This window comes from Lithobates pipiens, unplaced genomic scaffold, assembly GCF_037356315.1.
Source record: "Lithobates pipiens isolate NorthernLeopardFrog02 unplaced genomic scaffold, aLitPip1_a1.2 Scaffold_1, whole genome shotgun sequence".
Taxonomy (NCBI): domain Eukaryota; kingdom Metazoa; phylum Chordata; class Amphibia; order Anura; family Ranidae; genus Lithobates; species Lithobates pipiens.
Genome location: NW_027507685.1, coordinates 3,175,532 through 3,188,153, shown reverse-complemented (window position 1 = coordinate 3,188,153; position 12,622 = coordinate 3,175,532).

Genomic DNA, 12,622 nt, shown 5'->3' with positions numbered 1-12,622 from the left:
AACATCCTGGCCTATATTATATAAAAGATAGAAAACATTTTGCCACAAAAGTAGACGGCTTGCCCTTAGTGACCATTCAGATTCCTCGTTTTTATTTTCCCAGAGAAAAAAAAGATAAAACCTGATTGGTTGCTATGGTATCTCTACTTTCTTAGAGAATCATTTTATGTTTTTTGTTTTTGTTGTTATTTGCATTATTACAGTTCAGCCAGCAGATGGCACTATCACAACTGCCAACAGCTAAGATTGGAAGCGTTGTAACGATTGTATTTTATGAATGTGTGTGCTGAAGGATTCATCAGACTGCAATGGTATTTTTGTTAGACCTTTTGCTTATGTTATCACAAAAAAAAAAAACAAGGACTAATTGTATGTGGGGGGTAAATTAATCTTTAGTCATCTCCTCAACCTAAACTAAATATAAATTTTTCTGTTCAACTAGAACGATTCTTTGCTCCTTGTAGAAGGCACAGATACAATTGATTGTGTGCCCAGATCTTTACAGAGGTGGCTTCAACAAACAAAACATTCAGAGTTTCTACAGAGGAGCCAAACGTTTGGTTGATGGCAGAATTAATATGTGAAAGGACCCCATAAACAAAACTAAAAAAAGTATAAAATTTAAATGCCAAACTTTTTTTTTTTTTTAGCTTAAAGTGGTTGTAAACCCTTACATATACCCAGTGTGAATTGACTGGCCTCAGGTGATACACGGAGATTAAACCAATCATCCTACATATGTTGTACATGTTTATCTGCAGTCTTCTCTTCTCAACATCCATTCAAAGTCCAAAATGTATACAGCATTTCTATGCTTCAGAAAGCAGGGGGCGGGGAGCTTAAGTTACACTCTACAGTGCTCAGTGAGCAGAGCTCTGAGAGCTGATTGGAGGGAAGGAACATGCCCTCCCTACTCACAGCACACAAGAAAAGGGGCTGAGGCTGTCAATCATAGGTTGTCTGCTGGAGATCCCTCCCCTGTCACCTTTTTTACCTCTTGTTGTCAGGAAAACTTGTCAGAAGTGACTCATGCAGATAACAAAAGAACAATGCAGCTGGTAGAAATTATACTCTGGATTGAGACAAGTACACAGTATAGAGGGATATGTTTTGTTTATATTTCATGTCAGGGCTATTCACTTTAAAGTGAATGTAAACCCTCACATATACCCAGTGCAGTGAATGGCCTCGGCTAATACACAGAGATGAAACAAATCTCCCTACTTAAAGCGGGGTTCCACCCTAAAGTGGAACTTCCGCTCATCGGAACCCTCCCCCCCTCCGGTGTCACATTTGGCACCTTTCAGGGGGGAGGGGGGTGCAGATACTTGTCTAAGACAGGTATTTGCACCCACTTCCGGGCATAGACTCCCACAGGAGTCTATGCCGTTTCCTGTCCCGCCGCGCTGTCTGCTGGGACACACATGGGTCCCAGAGACAGCGCGGACCACTCCTAGTGCGCTGTGCGACTCGCGCATACGCAGTAGGGAACCGGGAAGTGAAGCCGCAACGCTTCACTTCCTGATTCCCTCACCTAGAATGGCGGCGGCAGCAGCCGAGATCCGAGCGATTGATCGGCCTCGGCTGCCGACATCGCTGGACCCTGGGACAGGTGAGTGTCTATTTATTAAAAGTAAGCAGCTGTAGTATTTATAGCTGCTGGCTTTTAATATTTTTTTTGCAGGTGGAATCCCTCTTTAAGTTTTACTTGTATATCTGATGTCTTTCCCTTTCTACAGTCTTTAGAAAGTGCAGATCGTGTTACAAACCTTGTTATCTCTTCCAGCAGTGGGTGTGGGGTCTGGACATACACAGCGTGGGAGCTAATTGGAGGAAAGGGACACCACCCCCCTCCACATAGGCAGAGGAACAAAGGAACATGCAGAGCTGTACTGTAAATAGACAAGCTCTCTGCTAATCTCCCTCTAAGCACCCTCCCAAAACAAATTTTCATCTGCCGTTATCTCCTGTGTTGGAGAACTTGTCAGAAGTGACTTTGCTGATAAGGAATGGATCAGTAGAAAGACACAGTACTTAGAGCTTTGTAGAGGGATAAGTAAACACTACAGATATGTGTGCCCAGATCAGATTTCACGAATGGGGTTTACAACCACTTTAAGATAACGTGGGGAATATTTTTACTGTTGTCTGTGTCCTAGTTGGGAAAATTTCCTACAACTTTCTTTCCAACTGACACAACTAAAAAGGAATAGCCCCAGTCACTACAGACACAATATAAAAACACTGACAGTTTCTATACCTTCTCCATTCTAAAGCTGGCCATACATGGATCAACATTTTCCATGTATGGCTGTTCCTGTTCATGAGAAGTTGATCTATTGACTTCTCATGAACTGACTGCTGGAAATTTTTCAATTTGATGGGCTGCAGCACTGATCTGTGTATTCTGACATGGGGGAGGCAGGGGAGACTTCCCTCTGTCAGAATACAATTACAGAGCGGGGAGGATTCCCGCCTTCATACTAAATGTGTGGATGGGGGAATCAGTTCAATTATTTCATTCAGCTGTCTGGCCCAATGTATGACCTGCTTTACATATGTGCTTTCATTGTTACCTATGGTCTCGTGTAAGCCCTTGTACACACGGTCGGACATTCCGACAACCAAATCCGACAGATTTTGTCCGTCGGATTTTGTCCGAAACTGTTGCATACACACGGTCGGACAAAGTTGTCGGAAAATCCGATTGTTCAGAACGTGATGACGTAATTTCGTCACGACGGGACTACGTTCAGGCTAGTAGCCAATAGCTTTGATGTAGGAATTTGATCTGAGCATGCGTGCCACTTTGTCCGATCGGAATTCTCTACACATGATCGGACAAGGTCCGATCGGATCATGTTGTTGGAAAATTTTACCGACAAGTTGGAAAACTTGGTCCGTCTGATACTCTGACGGAAACAGTCCAATGGAGACCACACACAGTCGGATTATCCGACAAAACGGTCTGATCGGACACATTCCGTCGGAGTCTCCGACCGTGTGTACAAGGGCTAAAAGATTTAACCTTTCTTCTCATCCCTTTAATATAACAGGTTATGAAGGAAAACCTTCCCAAAAGAAACGCAATCAATTAAAAATATGCCAAAAAAACTCTTTAGTGTAAACATATGCCACTGATTACATATCCGATCTTTCAGTAGTAATTTGGCTGATTTCATGTCAATGCCGGTACAAAGGTAGACAGGAGCTTTGAATACTCTCTGCACCAACATGCAAATCATTGTTCGCAGTCCCAAAGATAGCTGTATGGTATGACACTTAAAGTCATACTTTATTAGTGCCAGTGAAAACACTCTCCCAGTGTATAGTGTACAAAGTGACTTATCTGAAGCATGCAGTCAGTGGAGACCATGCTGGAAATCTCCCATGTCCCGTGTTTCTCTCCCCTTCAATGAGCACACATTAAAGCAGAAAACATGTGAATAACATGTGGGGGCAGTGGTTGCATTGGGTAGTGTTTTTTTTTTTTTAGCAATTTCAGTAAGGATGAGCAGAACTTACAGGATCATACATTCTGTGGTGGGCCTAAAGGCGGCAACAGACCCTAGCGAGAGATCTATCACGACTAGACTACTGTCCGACCTTTCAGTTGGGGATCCCCTTGTCTCATATTTATATGTATGATATTGTCCAGTGAACATGCAATACTTTATTTCTTAACTAAACAAAGTAGCATAGCGAGGACTCCGAGTCTCTACAGCTGTTGATGTCCTGAGGTTATCTGTTGTGGTTGTTTTGCTCCCGTACAGTACCCTATTGTTGCCCAAACCTATTGACCTGCATTCTTTGTGTATTGCATTAAAGTGAGAGAGTATCACTGCAGACAAGTGGTGTAGTGGTTAGCACTCTCACCTAGCAGTAAGAAAGGTCACTGGTTCAAATCCCAACCACACCACAACACTACCTGCCTGGAATTTGCGTGTTATCCCTGTACATGCGTGGGTTTCCTCCCACACTCCAAAGACATGCTGGTAGGCTAATTGGCTTCTGTCCCAAATTGGCCCTAGTATATGAATGGGGACCTTGGATTGTGGGCTCCTTGAGGGTAGGGTCCAATGTGAGTGTGCAATGTACAGGGATAGGGACAATTGTAGACACTCACTCAGGTTGGACTGGTGTCTTTATTCAACCTTACTAACTATGTAACAAGATCACAAATCTATATTGAAGTTAACTTGGTAGGCTTATTTTATGCATGTATATGTCTGTATGTTTCAAGTTTACAGTACAAATAACACATGTAAACAATAGATGTACACAGTAGGTCTACATAGAAGAACACGTACGCATTGCACAAATGCCCCGATATGTATATTGCATTGAAAATACAAAGTCTGTATCACAGGTGTAAGCGAAGTATGGTGCTGTCCCCCAATTTATAAGAAGAGGACCATATTTAGTTCTCCTAGGAATTATAGCAATAATCATGCTGTATATTATAACTCTGGCAGTTGTCATTGTCAGAGCCATAAAGAACCATTATGGGCAAACCAAGATGCTGTTTATACAGTTCTGAGTATTAAATGAGACAGTTTTATAGAGTGTACAGTATGTGACATCAAACCTTTACAATAATACTTCTATGGTAGAATGCCTTAAAGTGATACTAAAGGATATATATTTTTTTTCCTTTCAAAATAAAAAAAGATGTTATACTTACCTGCTCTGTGCAATGATCTTACATTGAGCGGTCCCTTATGGCCTCTTCTGGAGTTCCCTGCTAGTACTGCCTGCGCCTTCTTACCCCAGGTTTCCCTTCAGCAAGCCGTGTGCTAAGGGGGCACCTGCGCCATTAGGGTCCATTCACACAGGGGCAACTCAGATCCGACTTCAGGTCGCCCCAAGTCACTTCAGGTCGAACAACATGTAGAAATCAATGTAAGTGAATCAGAGCCATCTTAATGCACACTACTGAAGTCACTCCGACTTCAGAAAAGGTTCCTGTACTACTTCAATTCGACTTGTAGGCGACTGGTACCCATTGATTTCAATGGAGGTCGCCTCCAAGTCGGATCTCCATCTATACGGAGGCGACTCTCTTATCAGCTCTCAAAAGGAGTTCCCCCTTGAGAGCTCATTCTCTGATTGGCCACGGCAAGTCGCCTGGCCTGGAGCGACTTAAAGTAGTGTTGTAAGTTGTGTCCAAGTCGTGTCCAAGTCGCGTCCAAGTCGCCTCCAAAAGTCGTGTTGAAAGTCATGTTGCCCCTGTGTGAACCGAGCCTTAAGGCATGCCCCTGCTCCCTTATCACAGGAGTGGGACTGACAGCACTTCTGCCTGTGTCCCCGGCGAGCGGTGCTGCAGCCAGGACTGTGTTTGAGTCAGGTGGAATTTGGGTGTTTAGGGGGGTGGGGGGCTGCTAGGACAGTTAGTGCAGCATTTTATTACTTTATTGCATGAAATGCATTAAGGTAAAAAAAAAGTTTTGACTTTAGAACCACTTTAATTATACAAACATTTAACCAGTCTGCTGTTTTCGTTCATTGTCAGACATGGAGCTTCATCAATTTTTTATGTTTAAGCCATATATTGCCTACGTTATTAAGCTGCTAATAACAAATGTTGATGAAATGTGTGTTTGAAATAATCAATTTAGCCCTATGTTCTACCCATTCCTCAAATCCTGTTATCTAAAAATGCTTTCTTCTGGTGAAGCTTTTTAAGAATGCTTACATTATTCACAAATCATATACGGTACATTATGGAAATCTTTTCTGATGAACTCAAACGGATAAATCAAAAAGGGAATACAAAGAAATATATATAGCTGGCATGCAGTCCAGTGGATGACTCCTCCAACTTTGATTAAGTCAACAGTAAAATATCAAGTAAACCTATTATTAAGAGATATATCAACATCCTTTTTATAAAGCATACAAATAAGCCTAGAAGATAAAAAAAAAGCAACTATCAATTACAATCACAACTGTGTGTAAATAAATTCCAGATGGCTAAAAAAAACAGGACCAACTTATGATTAAATTCACTAAGGCTGTCATTATTTAGCATAAAATTAAGCAGGGCCCAACTAGTGTCTCCATATAGAAAAGGGATTAAGACCTGTCAACCACTTGGATTTAGGCACACACATTTCCTTGAGCCCTAACTTTTTCTTGGATGTACATGGTTGTGCCTTACATACACTAGGTGGAGTCCCCAACGGTCATATGTATTGCAGTCATTATTACATCTACCTTGCAGCATTGGGGTCCTTGTTTTAAAACCTGACCAGTATCCTGGTCAGGTTTTAAAACAAGGAACCCAATGCTGTAAGGTAGATGTAATAATGACTGCAATACATATGACCGTTGGGGACTACCTACATGGAGTTTGCATGTTCATCCTGGTCAGGTTTTAAAACAAGGAACCCAATGCTGTAAGGTAGATGTAATAATGACTGCAATACATATGACCGTTGGGGACTACCTACATGGAGTTTGCATGTTCATCCTGGTCAGGTTTTAAAACAAGGAACCCAATGCTGTAAGGTAGATGTAATAATGACTGCAATACATATGACCGTTGGGGACTACCTACACGGAGTTTGCATGTTCATCGTGTGCTTGTTTGGGTATCCTCCTGGTACTTGGGTTTCCTCCCACACTCCAATAACATGCTGGTAGGTTAAAGCACAGCTCCATCCAAAAGGGGAAGCTCCGCTTGTTTGCTCCCTCCCCCCCCCCCTCCGATGCCAAATTTGGCATTTTTTCTGGGCGGACGGGGGGAGGTGGGTACCAGTTTTCCCCACTTCCGGGAGACCTCGCTGCATACCCCGCCACAGGAAGTCTGGCCCCCCTCCTTCTTCCTTTGCCAGTTACAAAGCACAGCGTGCTTCGCGCATGCTCAGTAGGGAACGTGCTGTGAAGCCGAAAGGCTTCACTGCCACTGCCAGTTTCCTTTACCAAGAATGACAGCGGCAGCACCCAAGAGCAAATTGGAAAATCAGCTGGGGTGCTGACATTACGGGCTCCCAGGACGGGTAAGTGTCCTAATATTAAAATACAGCAGCTACAGCATTTGCAGCTGCTGACTTTTAATTCTTTTTGGGGGGGGGGGGGGCTGGACCTCCTCTTTAATTGACTCCTGTATAAATTGTCCCTGCATGGAAATTGAAGGAGGAAACTGATGTGAATAAGTACTATGTAAAGCGCTGTGTAAATTGATGGTACTATATAAATACCTGTAAAATAATAAAATTAAGGACAAGATTGTGTGAAGATAAGCCATTGTTAAAAAACGTATATAACATATCAGCAAGGCTGTAACAAATTCTGGAAGAGACTCCTAAGGTGATTCTTCTTGTTATCAAGGGACTGCAGGCTGAGGAGTAATGGAAACCGGAAAATAATTTGTAAGAACAGTAAGGAGTATTCTTGCAATAAGGACAGTTGGAAAACCTATCGCCCGTTTAGATTTTCATGCCCATATTCTATAGGGAATTTGGCGTAGCTTTTCGTAATCTCTATAGGCAATACATAAACTTGCTAAGCATCCTGATTTTCCTGCGGCTTGAGAAGAAAAAGTATAGTCAAAAGGATCTGAAGGATCTGGGCATAGTAATTATTATGTCCACAGTCTGAAACAAAACTGTCAATACCTTGGAACATATTTTCTGTGACACAGTCGGCTTCTGCAGGTAGCTTCAGTAACATGACATATAATTAGCAGAGGATAAGAGATGAAATCTGCAAATGTTATTAGCAGTTCTTATCACTATTTTGTATTTTATGGCCCTCTAACAATAGAATTCAAGTTTGCATATAGGAACATTTCACAAATTAGAAAGGCAAGTTCACAGTCAGATTGTATCTACAAAAGCAGTATAACATATAGACCTTTTCAGTGTTAACATCAAGTCTGCATATACATAATATGATGTGCAATTTACATCCTTCATATTAAATGGCAGATCATTCAAAAACCTGTCAATCAGCAAGTGATAATGAAATAAAGACATTTGTTACTGGTTACATTTGACATATGCAGGGATTTATGGCTTTGGAACTAGGTCATTTCCATGCAGTAATGAAGACCTCCTATATTGTAATGGGCCAATTTTTAATATGTAGATAATCGTATGGTAAGGCAAACAATTATTTAAGAAAAAACACATAAAACAAGATTAAGGCTGTACAGAAAGTAACCATAAGATAACTAAAACCATCTTAAAGGGGTTGTAAAGGTTCATTTTTTATTTTCTACATAGGTTCCTCTAAGCTAGTGCATTGTTGGTTCACTTACCTTTTCCTTTTCTAAATGTTTTTTTTCTTTGTCTGAATATCTTACTTCCTGTTTCTCCTCAGTAAACTTCTCACCATCATCCGAGCGGTGGTTAGTCAGCCAGAACAACTTACTGAACAGCTTACTGAGGAAGAACAGGAAGTGAGAAATTCAGACAAAGAAAACAAAGAAAAAAAAACATTTATAAGGGAAATCGAAGGAAAAGGTAAGTAAACCAACAATGCACTAGCTTATAGGAACCTATTTAGAAAATAGAGAACGAACCTTTACAACCCCTTTAACTTTAGCCATGCTCTCCCCCACCTTAATCCGATGCCTGTTTCTTGAGGAAACAGGAATGAAAGACACATACACAGCTTACAGCCTCTCAATATTAATACCCAATAGCCTGAATGACCAATTGCCAGGCTAGGCTACTGCCATGCTGGGGTATCAAGTCCATATCAGTATGGTGTTTCAGAATTTCAGCATTTGCCTGGGCCTTTGGAACTTTTCGGCAGTAGAATGAGGTGGTGGGAGAGTGTGAAGAAGATAAAGTGACGCACTACTATACAGCCTTAGTCTTACTTTCTAGGTTTTCCCCTTTAATACAAGTTCACATTATATATCCCTTACTTAGCACTATTGAACAGATCCATTCTTTTAAGCTCACCACACACATTATCATTTTATTGTACAATTTCCCTTAGATCTGCCAACAACCATGTATTGCAAGGTTCTGCTTGACTGGATACCGATAGATTGGATAGATTAGCCAAGCCCTCATCTTACATAGCTTTGGTAAATCTAAAGTTGATTGCAGAGAAACCGAATGGCCAGATTGTAATGTATATAATTTGTATAATTTGTATATCAAAGATCACATACATACAGTGCCTTGAAAAAGTACTCTCCCCATTTTGTTATGTTACAACCAAAAAATGTAAAGGTATTTTATTGGGATTTTATGTTATAGACCAACGCAGAGTGGCACATAATTGTGAAATGGAAGGAAAATGATAAATGGTTTTCTTTACAATCTTTATCTTTTACAAATAAATATCGTAAAAGTGTGGGGTGCACTTGTATTCAGCCCCCCCGGAGTCAATACTTTGTAGAACCACCTTTCACTGCAATTATAGCTGCAAGTCTTTTTGGCTTTCCACATCTAGAGAGTGAAAGTTTTGCCCATTCTTCTTTGCAAGATAGTTCAAGCTCTGTCAGATTGGATGGAGAGTGTCTGTGAACAGCAATTTCCAAGTCTTGCCACAGATTCTCAATTGGATTTAGGGCTGGACTTTGACTGGGCCATTCTAACACATGAATATGCTTTGATCTAAACCATTCCAATTTAGTTCTGGCTGTATGTTTAGGGTCGTTGTCCTGCTGGAAGCTCCGCCCCAGTCTCAAGTCTTATGCAGGTTTTCTTCTAAGATTGCCCTGTATTTGGGTCCATCCATCTTCCATCTGCTCTGACCAACGTTCCTGTCCTTGCTTACTTGTCCTGGTGTGTTCAGGATGATGTGCAGTGTTAGTTTTCCAGCACACATAGTGTTTTGCTTCTAGGTGAAAAAGTTATATTTTGGTCTAATTTGAACAGAGCACCTTCTTCCACATGTTTGCTGTGTCCCCCTACATGGCTTCTCACAAACTGCAAACGGGACTTTTTATGGCTTTCTTTCAGCAATGTCTTTCTTCTTGCCCCTCTTCCATAAATTCCAGATTTGTGGAGAGCACGACTGATAGTTGTCCTGTGGACAGAGTCTCCCTCCTGAGCTGTGGATCTCTGCAGCTCCTCCAGAGTTACCATGGACCTCTTGAATAATGCTCTCCTTGCCTGCCAGTTTAGGCGGACGGTCATGTCTTGGTAGGTTTGCAGTTGTGCCATACTCTTGTAGTTTTCAGATGATGGATTGAACAGTGCTATGTGAGATGTTTAAAGCTTGGGATCATTTTTTTTTATAACCAAACTCAGCTTTAAACCTCTCTACAACTTTATCCCTGACCTGCCTGGTGTGTTCCTTGGCCTTCATTAATGCTGTTTGTTCACTAAGGATATCTCACAAACCTCTGAGGGCTTCCCAGAACAGCTGCATTTATACTGAGATTAAATTACACACAGGTGGACTCCATTTACTAATTATGTGACTTCCGAAGGCAATTAGTTCCACTAGATTTTAATTAGGGGTATTAGAGTAAAGGAAGCTGAATACAAATGCACGTCACATTTTTCAGATATTTATTTGTAAAAAAAAAATTGGAAAACCATTTATCATTTTTCTTCTACTTCACAATTATGTGCCACTTTGTGTTGGTCTATCACAGGGATCCTCAAACTACGGCACTCCAGCTGTTGCGGAAGTACGCATCCCATGAGGCATTGTAAAACTTTGACATTCACAGACATGACGAGGCATGATGGGAATTGTAGTTTCTGAACAGCTGGAGGGCCGTAGTTTGAAGACCCCTGGTCTATCACATAAAATCCCAGTTAAATACATTTACATTTTTGGTTGTTACATGACAAAATGTGGAACATTTTAAGAGATGTAAATACTTTTTCAAGGCACTGTACATATGGGATAGATTTAATAAACCAAAGTTATCATCCCTTTGCCAATTACCACTTCCTTTGCCCACACCAGTGGATTTGAGCTCTCCATGGTGGTCAAGCTTTTTCTTCACATTCAAACTAGCTGGTAAAAAAAAAACAGCTGATGTAGCTGAAGAAGTCTGTATATTTGCAGCTCTGTATTTATTTTGACAACCGATTAATATGCTGTCTAACCTGTAATTTACTATAGAGTCCTCAATAGGGTTACCTAGATAGGCTTATATTTGTAAAATTATGGGTTTACTTATTAATTTATTGTTCTATAACAGTGGTAAATTCCTTTAATATATTTTTTTGCAGTAATTAATATATAAAAAAAAATGTACTAGGATCATATATAATTGTTACATAAATTATTTTGTAATTTAATGTTACTAAACATTTCAATCTGCAACCAGCAATGATTTGCTAAAATATCAAATTTCCCTTCTTTGCAACCATGGAAACAGTGCTTAGTTTGTAAATGGAATTTACCATCATTTACACCCCCTTGCTCTTGTAATTGGCTCACTGGTTTTCCCAAAAGTCTTCATAGAGCCTGAGCAATGTCCTGCACTAAGTATTTTATCTTTGGTAAGATACTTGCAAAGGTGCTGCAAAGGTCTAAAGCAGGGATATGCAATTAGCGGACCTCCAGCTGTTGCAGAACTACAAGTCCCATGAGCCATAGCAAGACTGACGGCCCCAAGCATGACACCCAGAGGCAGAGGCATGATGGGACTTGTAGTTTTGCAACAGCTGGTGGTCTGCTAATTGCATATCCCTGGTCTAAAGAAATCCTGGTTCATTTTTTTTTCTATGACAACACTGGGACTGTTCATGTGATTATAATAAGCAGACACCCCCCCCCCCCCCCCCCACACTTAATGCTCTTTTTTGATATCGGCAGAACAAAAGCAAGTGATGATCTGCTATATAGTGTTCTAAAAAAATCAATACAATGTTGACCAGGAGGGATATTTTTTTTTTCTTTCAGTAAAACTGGTGCTTCCCTTTAATACACAATGACATAAAGTGTCAAAAGATCAACAAAATGTAAACATCAAAATGTGATTAAAATCTCTATGTTGTATGTTTATCGTTTTATCTACTGCAGCATGTTTGTTCAAAAGTATATTTATATATATATATTTTACAATTCTTTTCTTGGGCGCTGAATAACTTGAAAACACGTATGCTGTCTATTGCACCAGTCTGGATAGACATGCCTGCGCAAATGCTGAAAACCCCTGTGCCCTCCCCATTGAGGCTACAGGACCCCTTAAATTGGTTGAAAAGGCCTTCTGCGTGGAAGCCTTTAGGAAGCATTTTTTTTTTTTTAACTTAAAATACTGGCATCAGGAATGAAACGTTTGTGCAGTAGTTGTGATTAGCTATGCCCCCCTTTTTTGATTACATCAAATATTGGGGGTCTTGCAGCATATTGCTCTGCATTTTAGTGCTGAAGTGTTTATAATATAAAATAAGAAGAAAGGGAAAGCGATTTTCTGTCACCTTTGGTCTTCCTCGGGTATATCGATGATATCATAATAGACATTTTAAAACATTATGTTTCTAGCAATCAGACTAAGATGAGGTAAGAAAATATGGCACTAGTTTTGCTACGTTGAGAATGCAGTTTGATGAATCATTAGAACCCAGTGAGTTAGGTGCTTTACAATTCTGGTGACATTGTATGATTATTTTGGAATGTTTGCAGTAGAGTAAAAGGCTCAGATCCAGACTGAGAATACCCACCAATGAAATGCAGTAATATATATTTGATT